We start from the raw sequence: 12,918 nt of genomic DNA, 5'->3' as shown, positions 1-12,918 counted from the left end.
ATTAGTCACCAGAAGCCTTTTATACCACATAAAATGCAGCCCAGGAGAGGCCAGACCCATCAATTCAGGAACAGGTATTTATATCCATTTTATGGGATCCTAAGGAATCCTATTTTCATGAAGTAGAAAATGTCATTTAAAAATACTATGCAGGGCGCCTGCGTGGCTCAGTCGGTTAAGCGGCTGCTTTCAGCTCAGGTCATGATACTGGGGTCCTGGGATCGAGCCCCATGTCTGGCCCCCTGTTAAGCAGGGAACCTGCTTCTCCCTCTCCCTCTGCCTACTTGTGCTCTCTATCTCTCTGTCAAATAAATCTTTAAAAAAAAAAAAAATACTGTGAAGGGGCACCTGGGTGAATCAGTCTGCTAAGTGTCTGACTCTTGATTTCAGCTCAGGTCTTGATCTCAGGGTTGTGAGCTTAAGCCCCACACTGGGCTCCACACTGAGTGTGGACCTACTTTAAAAAAAAAAATTGAGATATATATATATATATATATATATGTGTGTGTGTGTGTGTGTATATATATATCTCAAATGATTTATTAAATCCTCTTCCCCTCCCCTTTCAATGGTTAGCTCTTGTGCTTTGAGTTGCTTGGGTCCATTGAAACAAAAGCTGAATGTTTTGTCCCAAACAGGGATACATGGCAGAAGCCCTCCCTTATTCAGTTGGTGTCACCTAAATCAACAAGCAAGTCAAATCATGCCCCATAGAAAATACCAGCTTCCTGTGGAAAGTGCCCCACATGACATCTGTAAGCAGCTGTTTGTCCTGAGTTCCCTGGTTGAGGTAGGTGGTGGCGGGGGGGGGGGGCATCAGAAGGATCCCAAGAACTTGGCCTTTGCACCCAGGGTCCCTTGCTCTGTAGTTATACTCCCACTGTAAGGCTGAGAGTGGATCGAGCGCAAAGGGATTTGAGGAAAGTCTCATTTCACCCTGTGGTGGGAGACAGAGGAAATTAAGTGGACAGACAGAGTGCCTAGTGCTCTCCCTTCTCACACACCAACCCTTTGTGCTTTATGAATAATCATTAATGCCAATGGCTGAGCTGTCTTCTGTACCTTTAGTCATAACTGGGTACAGAGGAAGATTCACAAAGACATCTACAGGTCATAGTTGGAACTGGATTAAAATAAAAACTATGTCTTAACATGTCAATATTTTAATTTGGATGATCCCATCAAACACTAAGGTCAATTTATCAGTAGTCAATAGGAGTAAATTAACTAGGAAACAATTTATCATTTGTTTGTCACTGTGCAAATCATTCAGTGTGGGAAGAAAAGAAAATTGACCTTTGTTGAGCATGTTCCATATGACAAGCCCTGGACTGGGCAATTCTACACTCAGATGCCATTGAATTCCAGAACAAGACTCTGGTCAGCAGTATTAAATCCATTCTACAGACAACCATGACTCAGAGGTGTTAAGTAACTCCCTCACGTTCCCACAGAGAGCAAGCAGAACGCGAGGGCCAGGTTCAAACGTAGATCTATGTGGGGCTATAACCTACCCTCTCTCCACTATTCCGAAAGAGCCAGAAGCTTTCAAATATAGAAAACTAACTACACACAGGGTTATCAACAATCATGTACATATTATGAGGTTGTAATTTACTTACTCTTTGTATTAGACAGGTAAAAAAAATAATTGGTATTTTTAGACAACTAGACAAACATCTTTTGTCAATTTTCAACCACTGAGTAGCAAGGAGAAAAATCACTAAAAGTCCAATCTGATTTAAACCTTGGCCTGAGGCAAACATTTAGAGTCCCACTGTTTAATGTTCCACCTTTCCAGATAAAGGTACTTGGTGATTCCTCTGTCTTCCACCCACCTTCCTGACTCCTCTTCCAGACGGCATCTGAATACCTGAATATACATGGGGTTGGGTTGGGTTGTCATCACAAAACTTTGCAGTCTTGTGGTAGGTGGGGTCAGGAGTCTCAGGCATGACGTCCCGAGCTCCCTGGTCTGCCGGACCTTACCATCTAGCCACCTAGTTGCTGTGGCCTGACTAACATCTGCTTTTCCTGCTGCTTGCAGCTTGTCCTCTGGTTTCTCTTCAAGCTTGGCCAAAGCCCAGTGGGGCCTCCTGGCTCCCTAGCAGCCTCATCTCCACTCTTGCTGGGGGTCTTACTAGAGATCCTGAGGAGCTCTTCCTACAGATCTCATTTGGGCTCCAGACTAGTGCTGCCCTGAGCTAAAAGGCGATTTTTCTTCTCTGCCCATCCCACCTCCCAGACTTCTACACAGACATGCCAGGGACCTCACTGAGCCCTCTGGCAAGCTTCCAGCCAGTCCTTAGCATCGTCAGTGTTCCTCCTGGATACACGGGCACCCCTGGATACAGTCAGGGTATCATGGAATCTGGGTGAAACCCCTGAGGGACTGAATTCAGGCCCTCCCTCTATGCCCCCCTATGTGGCAGTGGGGAGCAACCTTAAAAATGGTGATGTCTGGGTTGAAAGATGACTAGAAGGGGAGACACCTGATTTTGCCCGGATGACAGATTAGCAAGTGGCTGGGGGGAGCGCAGGGTCATGTGCTGTTTCTACTTATGTATTAGAGGGCCTTTGCTTTTACACTTAAATTTTTATCATTGTCTTAGTGCCAGCTAAAATAACCATGTCCTTCTATGAGTCCTGTGATGGAGTGGTCACTGCAGGCCAACTAGGCCAACCTAAAATGAAGCTGATTCTAGGGCTGGCCGCACCTCAAACCACAGCATCCTCCACTTTCCTCACCAGTGTCCTGCTCTGTCCTTTGTCAGGGCCCCAGAGAAGCAGCCAGGGCACAGGCCATGCCCCTCCCTCCCCGCCCACCCCCACCTCACACCCCCCACAGCTTCAGCGCTGGAGGTTGTTTTGTGCCTGGCAGGTCTGGAATGGAGAGCTTTGATTGTCTTTCATTGTCCAGTTTAAGTTGCCAGATGTCCAATTTCAAATATTTAAACCTGTTTCTGAGAATCAAATTGCAAAAATACCAGACACATAAATGTCCGATATTAGGAAGTGTCTCTTTTCTCTCAATGTAACTTTAAATTTTATTAAAGTAACCAAATAAAGTATTTCCAAAGTTTTATGATTGCCTTTATGTAAATATCCAAATAAAATAGTTCAGGCTATTGTGGGAAAGGTCAGAAAGGTCCTTCCCAGGGCCTCAAGTTCCATTGTCACCTCTCACTTGAAATGTCTGTTCCCTGGGCTAAGCTCTTGGTGTTCCCAGCTCAGTAGCTCAGTGCTCGAAACCACGGCCCTGTCCCCTCTACACTCAGCCACTTTGCCTCATTCCCCAAAGCACTACTCATGTAAGAAGGTTGTACATGCCAGATTTAATTCGTTTTAGGAATTCATTCATTTAACAAATATTTATTGAGCACCTACTATAGACTACACCCTGTTTGGACTCCAGGGATTCAACCACAAGTAAAAGAGACAAAAATCTCTGCCCTTGTGGAGCCTACATTCCAGGGGAAGCACTCAGACAAAAGGTACAATAAATAAGACACCCTAGCGTGTGTCTGGTAACAGTAAATGCACTGAGAAAAATAAAGCAGAGTGCTAGGAGGAGAGTTGATTTTTAAAATATATGACCCAAGCAGGCTTCAGTGAGGAGCCTTTGCACTGAGTAGATGAGGTGCTGGAGAGAGCCATGCTCGGATCTGGGGGAAGGATGTCCCAGGCAGAGGGAGCAGCGAATGCACAGCCCCGATGGAGGAAGAGCCTGAGGCCAGTGCGACGAAAATGGGAATAAATGAGGGAAGAGCCAAAATGTGATCAGAGGGGTTGGAAGTGGGTTGTGCAGGCCAGTAGGTCAGTGTGACGGTTGACTTTTACCCAGAGTGAGTTGGGAAGCTGTTGCAGGCTTTGGAGTAGAGGAGTGCTAGAACCTGACTTGCTTTAGAAGGATCATCTGTCTGGCTCCTGGGGTGGGAAGAGACTGAGAGAGGCAAAGGTAGAAGCTGGATGATGACTTTGGAAGTTATTAAAACTATATAGGTTAGAGCTGGTGACTGGAACCACTGTCCAGCAGTGTGGTGATAAGGAGCATACATAAGTTATGGATACATATTGAAGGTCTGCCAACAGGGTTTGCAGATGAATCAAATGTAGATGTAAAAGAATGAGAGGAAGCAAGGATAAAACCAAGGTTTTGGGGTGCCTGGGTGGCTCAGTTGGTTGGGTGTCTGACTCTTGATTTCGGCTCAAGTCATGGTCTTAGGGTCGTGGGATTGAGCCCCATGTCGGGCTCTACGCTGAGCACAGAGTCTGCTTGGGATTCCCTCTCCCTCTCCCTCAACCCCTCCCTCTGTGCTCTCTCTCTCTCTCTCTTCAAATAAATACATAAAATCTCTATTAAAAACAAGAAAAAAACGAGGTTTTTGTCCTGTGCCAGTAGAAAGATGGGGTTGTCATTTTCTGGGATGGGGGAGAACAGTAGTAATAACACAGCTCAGGAAAGAATATCAAGTTGGATGTTAAGCATAAGAATTTCTCCCCAGTTGTGTCCCTCCAGAGTCCCCACCTCTGGCCTTGTTGTTGGGCTCCTCTCTCTCCATATGATTTTCCTCTGCCCACTCCTTCCAAGGTTCCAACTACATACCATGAGTGGCTGAACTTGAAACTCCAAAATTCCTGTTTTTTATTATGTGCCAATGAACAACTTGGTTCTTTTCATGTGATGAAAAAACTAAAGAAAGCAAGTTCTCAGACAAATTGATTACAAGATATGTTGGGGTTTTATTTCAAGCTTACTACAAGCCAAACCAAAGAATTCTTTCTTGGGAGAAACATTTATGGAAAAGAATAAAAAGAAAAGGAAAAAGAGGAAGAAGAGGGTGCAAAGGAAGAAGAAGTTATTAACATATGCAAAAAGTAGGCAGAGTGTGATGAACTTTTATATACCCATCACCTTGCTTCAGTAATTGCCAATTCAGGCTGATCATAATTCATCTATTACCCACCCACTTCTCTTCCTCTTGTATTATTTTGAAGCAAATCCCAGGCATACCTTTCATCTGCAAACTTTTCACTGTGTATTTCTAAATCATAAAGTTGATTTTATATAAATTCATTACCATTGTCACAATTTAAAAATTAACAATAATCCCTTAATATCATTACGTTTCTAGTAAGAGTTCAAATTTTCAACTGCATGAATGTCATATTTTATTTTGTAGTGTGTTTGAATCAGGATGCAAATAAGGTCTACATGTTGTAATAGATTGGTAAGTCTTTTAAGTATTTTTTTATAGATTCCTTTCTTCCCCCCACCCCACCCCCTACTCCCTGCAGGATGCTTACTGAAGAAACCATTTGGAGTCTCGTATAATTTCCCATGGTCTGGATATTGCCAACCCTTCATGATAGAGTTTATCATGTACTTCTCATATATTGGTAGGTAGATCTAGACACTGCTGGCTTGTTTTCAAATCACATTTGTAGCTTACGTTAGTGCTGTTTCCATTATGAAATCTTACTGTTTCTCCAAAGTGTTGCATTTGTCTAACTTTCATGTTTTTCAAAGCTTACAACCCTCTTTTAAGGTAAGAAATAGTTTTATTCCAAAAGGGCTTACCACCTGAAATCAAATTTTAAGGAAAAAAAAACATTACTTTAGAACAAAAAACTGATGATAATGTTTTGGCACAAAACTTATATTCACATTGAGAATAAAAATTGTCCCAAACCTGGTCTAGGGCAGAACTTTTTTGCATGATATAATTCACAACCTCCTCTGGGATGTAATTGGCATTGCTGTTAAAATGCTTGAGCAATTTTCTGATAGACCTAAATAAGATTAAGGACTTCTGGGAAGCCAGGGTTGCCCACCCAGCTGACTGGCCAGCCTAATAATCTTTAACCAGACATGATTTTTTCTTGTATCCAGTTTAACAATGATTAACCATTCACTTTTCTTATAAAATCCCTAAAGAGAATCTTGAATTGGTGCACTTAAAGGTTTCATCCCTTGTGGCTAGCTCGAAACAAAGTTTTGGCCCAGACTTATAATCCATTTGTCTAAGAAGGTGTTTACACAACATTTAGGAAGAAATACTGTAAATTTTTTTACTACTTTGTGTGGGTAAGAAATTTCATCAAAAGGTATTAAATGTATACACAAGAGTCCCTAAATATATGGAAAATTGGTTTCTTTGAAAGCTCTGGGCACTTTGACTAATGTGGAGAAATTTCTCCTTTGGATAACATAATTCAAACTTAGCTGCTGTCATGAAGTAAAAGATCTTCCTTCAGATTCCTTCTATGAGCAAGTTGGTGCCTTGAACGTGGGATCCAAGTGTCCTGAGAAAACAACATCTCTTGATAGGTGGAAACTGGTTTAACATCATGATTTAATTATTTTATCAAATACATCATGGATAATCTATGGACTTTAGTAAATTTAACAGGTAAAGGCTGAATTGGTAAAAACTGAACTTCAGTCCTGCATTTTAAAAAATACATTTAATCTAATGGAAAATAAAAATGAATACTTGGATAAAATTTTAAACTTGATCATAAATAAATAAAAATTGAATGAAATATAGTAAGAGGATAGGTTGTATATTTTATGTATTGTGTATAACATGTATTTCAGAAAATTATTTTTTATCACGCCTATACAACAGCTTTGTTGACATTATCTGGAAACTCTATTAGTTACTAAGGAAAGATATATGAGCTTTCAAATGTACGTAATACAGTGGAGTTAAGCCCATACTCCTATGCCTTTTGGGATGCTAGATTGGGCCAAATAGCTCAAGATGGCTCTAAATTAGACCTGCAGACCTCAAGGTTTGAGCAAGGCCACGGAGGGCAGGTTGGGCTTCACCCAATCCAAGGGTTGACCAGCTAGAGGTCTTCACATGGGATTTATTGTTCATATGCCAAATAGCAGGCCCATTCTGAGAGCCAGCTCAGGTAATATATACAGGCTTACCTGCTTTCATCAGCACTGAGTCTACACCAAAAGATAACAGACTCTTGTATTAAGGAAATTAACTTTAGGGGCAATGGAGAATAATAATAACTATTCCACGGAATTTTTAGAAGGATTAAAAGCAATGATGTATATAAAGTACTTAGCACAATGTTCAGTGGGCACAGGAGGTGCTTAATATTTATTATTTTTAATATATTAAATTGTTATTTAATATACTAAATTAATAATATTTATGAGCTCCTTCTCTCTCCCAAAGTTGAAAGATCCACATGTGCTCAGGGTCAGGGATTGTCAATGAGGAAAGCATGATGTGACCAAAATAATCATGTCTGAATAGTGTTTTATAATCTCCAAAAAGCTTTAACATGTACTATTACACTTGGACCTCAGCTAACCGACAACCACCCAAAGTGCTCTGTGAGACAGGAATAAATATATCCAGTTTACGGTCGCTGCCAACCTGGTAAAGAAGGACGTGATATTGCAGCCACACTCCTAGAGGAGATCTGACCTCTGTGGGTGCTGACTCTCAGGTATGTGACACCGAGAGTCCAGGCCCCCCACACACACATACCACTCACAGACTCCAATTCAGGTGAACAAATAAAGGGATTCCTGGAACACCAGACTTCCAGTGCTAAAACAAGGAAGTCTCAAGCAAACCCAGATGAGTTGGTCACCCTAAGTCTAAAAGAAATGAACACCAAACCCCACAGACCACGGGAGCAAAAAATATTAGCCAGGGGCGCCTGGGTGGCTCAGTCGTTAAGTGTCTGCCTTTGTCTCAGGTCATGATCCCAGGGTCCTGGGATCAAGCTCCGCATCGGGCTCCCTGCTCAGCGGGAAGTCTGCTTCTCCCTCTCCCACTCCCCTTGCTTGTGGTCCCTCTCTGTTGTGTCTCTCTCTGTCAAATAAATAAATAAAATCTTAAAAAAAAAAAAATTAGCCGGCAGAGCCATAGGAAACATGCTGCTTAGCACATGCCATAGTACCCAGGGTTTCATGGTTTAAGAACCTTACATGTTGCTCAGTCTGGGAAGACAGCTTCTCCAAGCTCTCAGGATGGGAGCAGGTTACAAAGCATTTCTCACCAGAGCCCCCGCCAAGGCATTGGCATTGGATGATTTAATCATCCTCTTCCTGAAGTTTGTGGGTGCATCCCCCCATGCACTGGGTGACCCCATCCACCTCAGGTTTCCCCTCCCAGATGCAGATGTCTACAGGAGAGCCAAGCAGCCCTGCTACAGCTCCTTTTTAACTGTGGCAAGAGACCAGGGCACAATGGAAGAGAGAGGGCATCATCTCCAAGCCTCTCCTTTAGAAAAGTCTAAACACTTCTGGTTGACACAGAATTAAAGAACTTTATGCAGTAAAAAATAGTGACATCCTTAGCTTTCAATATTGTTCCCCACACTTGCATTGGTTTCAGGGCCTATATATCTGGAGCTCAAAAGCACATTCCTCTGCCCCTTTTGGATCTGGTGTATATGAGTTCACAGAATCATCTCCAGAAGAAATGCTGAATCATAAAGCTGTGCCAGCTCAGAAGAGCCTTTATTTGGGTGGGTCTCCTGCCACTCAACTCTGCAATCTCTCAGTTCCCCTCCAGAGAATCTGTTTCTCTCTCCAAAGATCAAGACTCTGCTTTTTCAAATTCTCCACAGGTTGGTGTGTGTATGTGTGTTAAGAGGAGAGAAAAGGGAGAAAACCCTCTGTGTCTTCCAATACTTAACAGACATGTCTCATAAGGAAGGTTAATCTCTAGACTGAAGAGAAGAGAGGAATTTGTTTGTGGTTTGATATCCATCACTGAAAGGAATACAACTAAAAGGGGCATCAAAGAAAACTGATTTTGTCACCAATGTAGCTACCATGGAGCAACTTCCACAAGATCAAGATGCTGGAGGCTGAAGGACTAGGAGACAAATCTGTAAGCCAGAGATCCGGAGAGACCCTGAGGCTGTAGGGAACCTTCTACTTACCATATTATTGGACTATTTTAGAAAAAAAAAAAAGTTTTCATAGAAAAAAAAGTTTTCATAGAAAAACATAGCTATATAAGCTTCTAAGAGACTTTAAAGACATGTTCCACTCACTGCATCAAAACTCTCTTATTGTATAAAAAGGCAACTTCAGCTGAGGAACAATTACTAGATGTGACAGATATCTTCAGCCTCAGCCCCCCAGATGCTCTTTCCAACCTCCCCAACCTGCTCTGTCCCAAGAGAGGCTGACCCATGCTTTGCCTCATCTCAGCTCCCACCCCCTCTGCCTTCTGGTTAGATTCAGCTAATGGGAGGCACTGGCAAAATATAGACAGGAGACATGAGGATGGGAGGAGAAGGAGGCAGAGTGAGGTCAGAGGTCCTTCCTTGCATGACCACGGCTTGGCAGTAGCTCCTTCCCTCTGGAAAAGGCCACAGCCCTCACTCTACTACAGCTACAGTTGTCAGGGTTCTGGGAGCTCTTCCCTCCTCTATCCCTTTAAGCCAATGGCTGATGAAGATTCCCACTGTTGCTAGCCCCGGGAAGACCTCACCATCTTCTGTTGGTTTCCCTGACACCTGTCTACACTCTTAGAAATAGCCTCTTCATTAAACTCCCTGAATAAGGCCCTATTAAGTGTGACTTCTGTGTCTTGTTGGGACCTGGACTGATACCTTCAGCATATCAAGGATCCACATGGGCCAATGGCGAGCAAATGAGAAACAATGCAGAAGTAAGCTAGGACTACCTTCCTCCTCTTTCCCACTTTCACCTATCAGCCAAGGAATGCGTACATTGAAGGGAGAGTTTCGTAATAAACAAGGGCTATAAAGAATCCTTCTGAGATTTTCTATGCAATTTACAGACAAGAAAGCAAGGTTCTGAGTTCATCTTTTCTTCCTATGTCATATAGCTCTTCCTTTGTCCCCCCCAAATGCATAATGGATTCTAGTTAGGATGGTGGTCAGTAAGCAGCAGTGAAACAGTTGAAGAAATACACATAGAACAGGAATGAGGCACATAATTAGTCAGAAGTATTTATTAATCAAAGATGGAAGATGATGTACACTCCTAAATGAAACATGAATTTTAGTAATGTTGGAAAGGAAGAGCAAGAGCAAGAGAAAGGTTTGAAGGCTTTCACTCCTTAAAGTGAAAGGAAATTTGGGAATCTGATCTTTCTTAGGAGTCTGACCTTGACTATTACAGTTACATCATCAGGATTTCAAAACTAATATAGGAACCTATTATATATTGACTTTGTATTAACACAGACAGTAGTACTTTTGTTGGTTGAAAACAATTCTTTTCCCATACTACATAAAAGATCCTCTTTCCTGGAATTCTTAATTTAAACATATATATGTTAGATAGATATTATATACATAATGCATAATATTATATATATACATTATATGTGATGTATAATAATTTATACATATATGTTTATATACATCACATAAATCAATATATAGTATCTATATAGTTATACATATATTTATAATATATAAAATGAATGTCCATATAGCTATCTATCTATATATATATATCCATCCATTTTATTCATCCATTCATTGAAGAGTAACTGGTTATCATGTTCAAGGCCCTGTGTTTGATGATAGGAATGCAGAGGTGCATAAGATGTCTTCTCTATCACAATTTAGTGGAAGAAACTGACTGATACTATGTATCAAATTAAAATACAATGTGACAAATGCTATCAGAGAACAATATGATTAATAATTAGGTACCCAGTGTCCCTGTAGTACCTTATATGTATAATTATTAAAATCCGTAATACATTAGTCTGTCTGGAATTGTTACATGTGCCCCCATAATCTCTCCCCCTCAAAGAAGGAGCTGTGAAACGTTTTCATCTGGATCACAATACCTATCACAGTGCCCAGCAAGTGTTTATTGTTTTAATGAGGATTAGATAGATAATGCTATGAAAGTTCTCTGAAAGATATAAAATGTGACATACACGCAGATAGCTGTAATTGTTTATTCAGTGGAGTTAAAAATAGAGATACCCATTTAAAAAAAAAAACATTAAAAGATAAGAGAGTGTCACTATATTTTTTTAATAATAAGAGCACTGAGAAGAAGGTAGAGAATATATTAATATGTCCAGGCAAGATGCATCGACATGGACCAAAGTCTACCGGAGAACTGATGGTCAGATTCTAAATGATTACTTCCTTTGAAATCCATCCTTATTCCCCCCAAAATTGTGAGATTTTTATCATCCTAATAATTGTGTTGTGATTTAAAAAATTAAAATCATCACTGCATCCCAGCTTGTTTAATATTTCCACAGTGGAAATAAATGATAATACAGGTTTTACTGAGAGTTTCCATTTGTTGAACACAGCAGGTAAGTTGGTGGCAGCTGAGCTCTGTCAATGCGAAATCAATTTGGGTTAGACTGATATAAAAATTAAACTGCTGTAGTGTATCAGAATGTGGTAAAGTGGCTTTAAATCTTAGCTGTAGTGATTTATTGAAAAGAAGGAAGTGACTTATTGGAAAGGAGGAAGTAAAGAAGAAGACAGTAGCAAGAGGAGTTAATGATGATGAAAGATGGAAGAAGTGATCATGAAACCAGCCAGTTCCTTCCTTCCATTTTTGCACCTGTGTTTTATTGCACTTAAAGGGAGAGCACAAAAACCAGGTTGATTTTGTCTTATCTTTTCTCTTTTTTAGGCATGGGGAAAAAATAAGGGAAAGAGTGATGGTAAGATAAAAATAAGGGAGAGTTGTGAGTAAAAATAAAAGAATTAGTGAAGAAGAGCAAAGGAAAGACACAGAAACCTGAGAACTTTAAAAAAAAAGAAGGAGAAAAGTGAGTAAATTGATCAGAAAACAGGCAGAATTGGTCCTTTTGTGTAAAGTATTTTTGCCCCAAATCATAGGACAAATACCTTGATACTGGTTTAATATTTTTGTTTTTCTTCTACTGAGTTATGCATCATTTCCTCCTTCCTACTCTTCCTTTTGTGTTCTCACAGTTTTCTTTAGGCAAGAATTTCAAGATCCACATGTCTTGAAGTGTGGAGCAACTGGGTTGGGATTATTTTTTCCAGAACAAGAACAAGCAATTCTACGTGGGAAAATAGATCATCAAAAATGAAGAGTGGTCTAAACTGTTGGAGCCCAAGCCACTCTAAGATTTTAGAAATGGCTGACTTGTAGGCATCACCCCTAAAACTGGAATAAATATATCTGCAGGTTACAGAGTCTTTGTAAAAATGTAATGAGTTAATGTTTATAAAGCCCCTAAGGCCCAGGCACACAGCAAGACCTCAACAGTTGTATTTTGAATGAAGATTTGTACTTGAACTGTTTTGATAACTGAAGCATTAAAAACTTAAATTTTGTGGGGCACCTGGCTGGCTTAGTTGGTAGAGCATGCAAATCTTGATCTCGGGGCCATGAGTTCAAGCCCCATGTCAGTGTATAGATTATAAATAAACTTTTGATTATAAATAAACTTTTTTAAAAACTTAAATTTTGTTTAATTTGGGGAAATGCTTATTCTTTTTTTAACCTTCATATTCTTTAAAACCTTTGAGATATAAAACCCACAAAATAAAAATAGAGATGTTCAAAAAAGTGCTGAGAACTTCCCTCCAAATGAAAACCTGATCCAAGATTTCTTCCTTTTTCAAAGGAAAATCTGTCCCTGTATTCTTTTCCAGCATCATGACCTTATAATCTTTCCTGTCAAAAAACGATCTCCAACCTTATACTTTATAACACTCATTTAAACAGCACAAGGCATGAAGGCATCTCTCCAACTTGCTCCCATCCCTCAGCCTTTCTCTTTCAGGTTTCCTATAAGCAGATAAAGAAGAGATAGAGTAGGTACATGCTTATACATCTAGCTGTATTGCTAGTGGAATATTGTAGAAATAAATTCACAATGGCAATTTCCTCAAAGGAAAGGGTCAAAACGAGCCATGTAATTTAATTTTAAAAGTGAC

The 12,918-nt window shown here is 40.4% G+C and overlaps 2 long non-coding RNA genes across 2 annotated transcripts in view; one reads left to right on the top strand and one right to left on the bottom strand.

The window, feature by feature from the left end:
• LOC145723480 (uncharacterized) overlaps positions 1-12,918 on the bottom strand; it is a 112,385-nt gene that overhangs the window by 64,881 nt on the left and 34,586 nt on the right. The window lies entirely within an intron of this gene.
• Positions 5,074-10,310, top strand: LOC145723476 (uncharacterized). Its single transcript, XR_014148566.1, has 3 exons — positions 5,074-5,400; positions 7,337-7,479; positions 8,611-10,310. It is a non-coding gene; the product is annotated as an uncharacterized LOC145723476 (long non-coding RNA).

The sequence above is a fragment of the Leptonychotes weddellii genome, chromosome 9 (genome assembly GCF_054177405.1).
Source record: "Leptonychotes weddellii isolate Sample4059 chromosome 9, ASM5417740v2, whole genome shotgun sequence".
Taxonomy (NCBI): Eukaryota; Metazoa; Chordata; class Mammalia; order Carnivora; family Phocidae; genus Leptonychotes; species Leptonychotes weddellii.
Note: the sequence above shows the minus strand (reverse complement) of the source record. Positions and strands in the feature narration are given on the sequence as shown.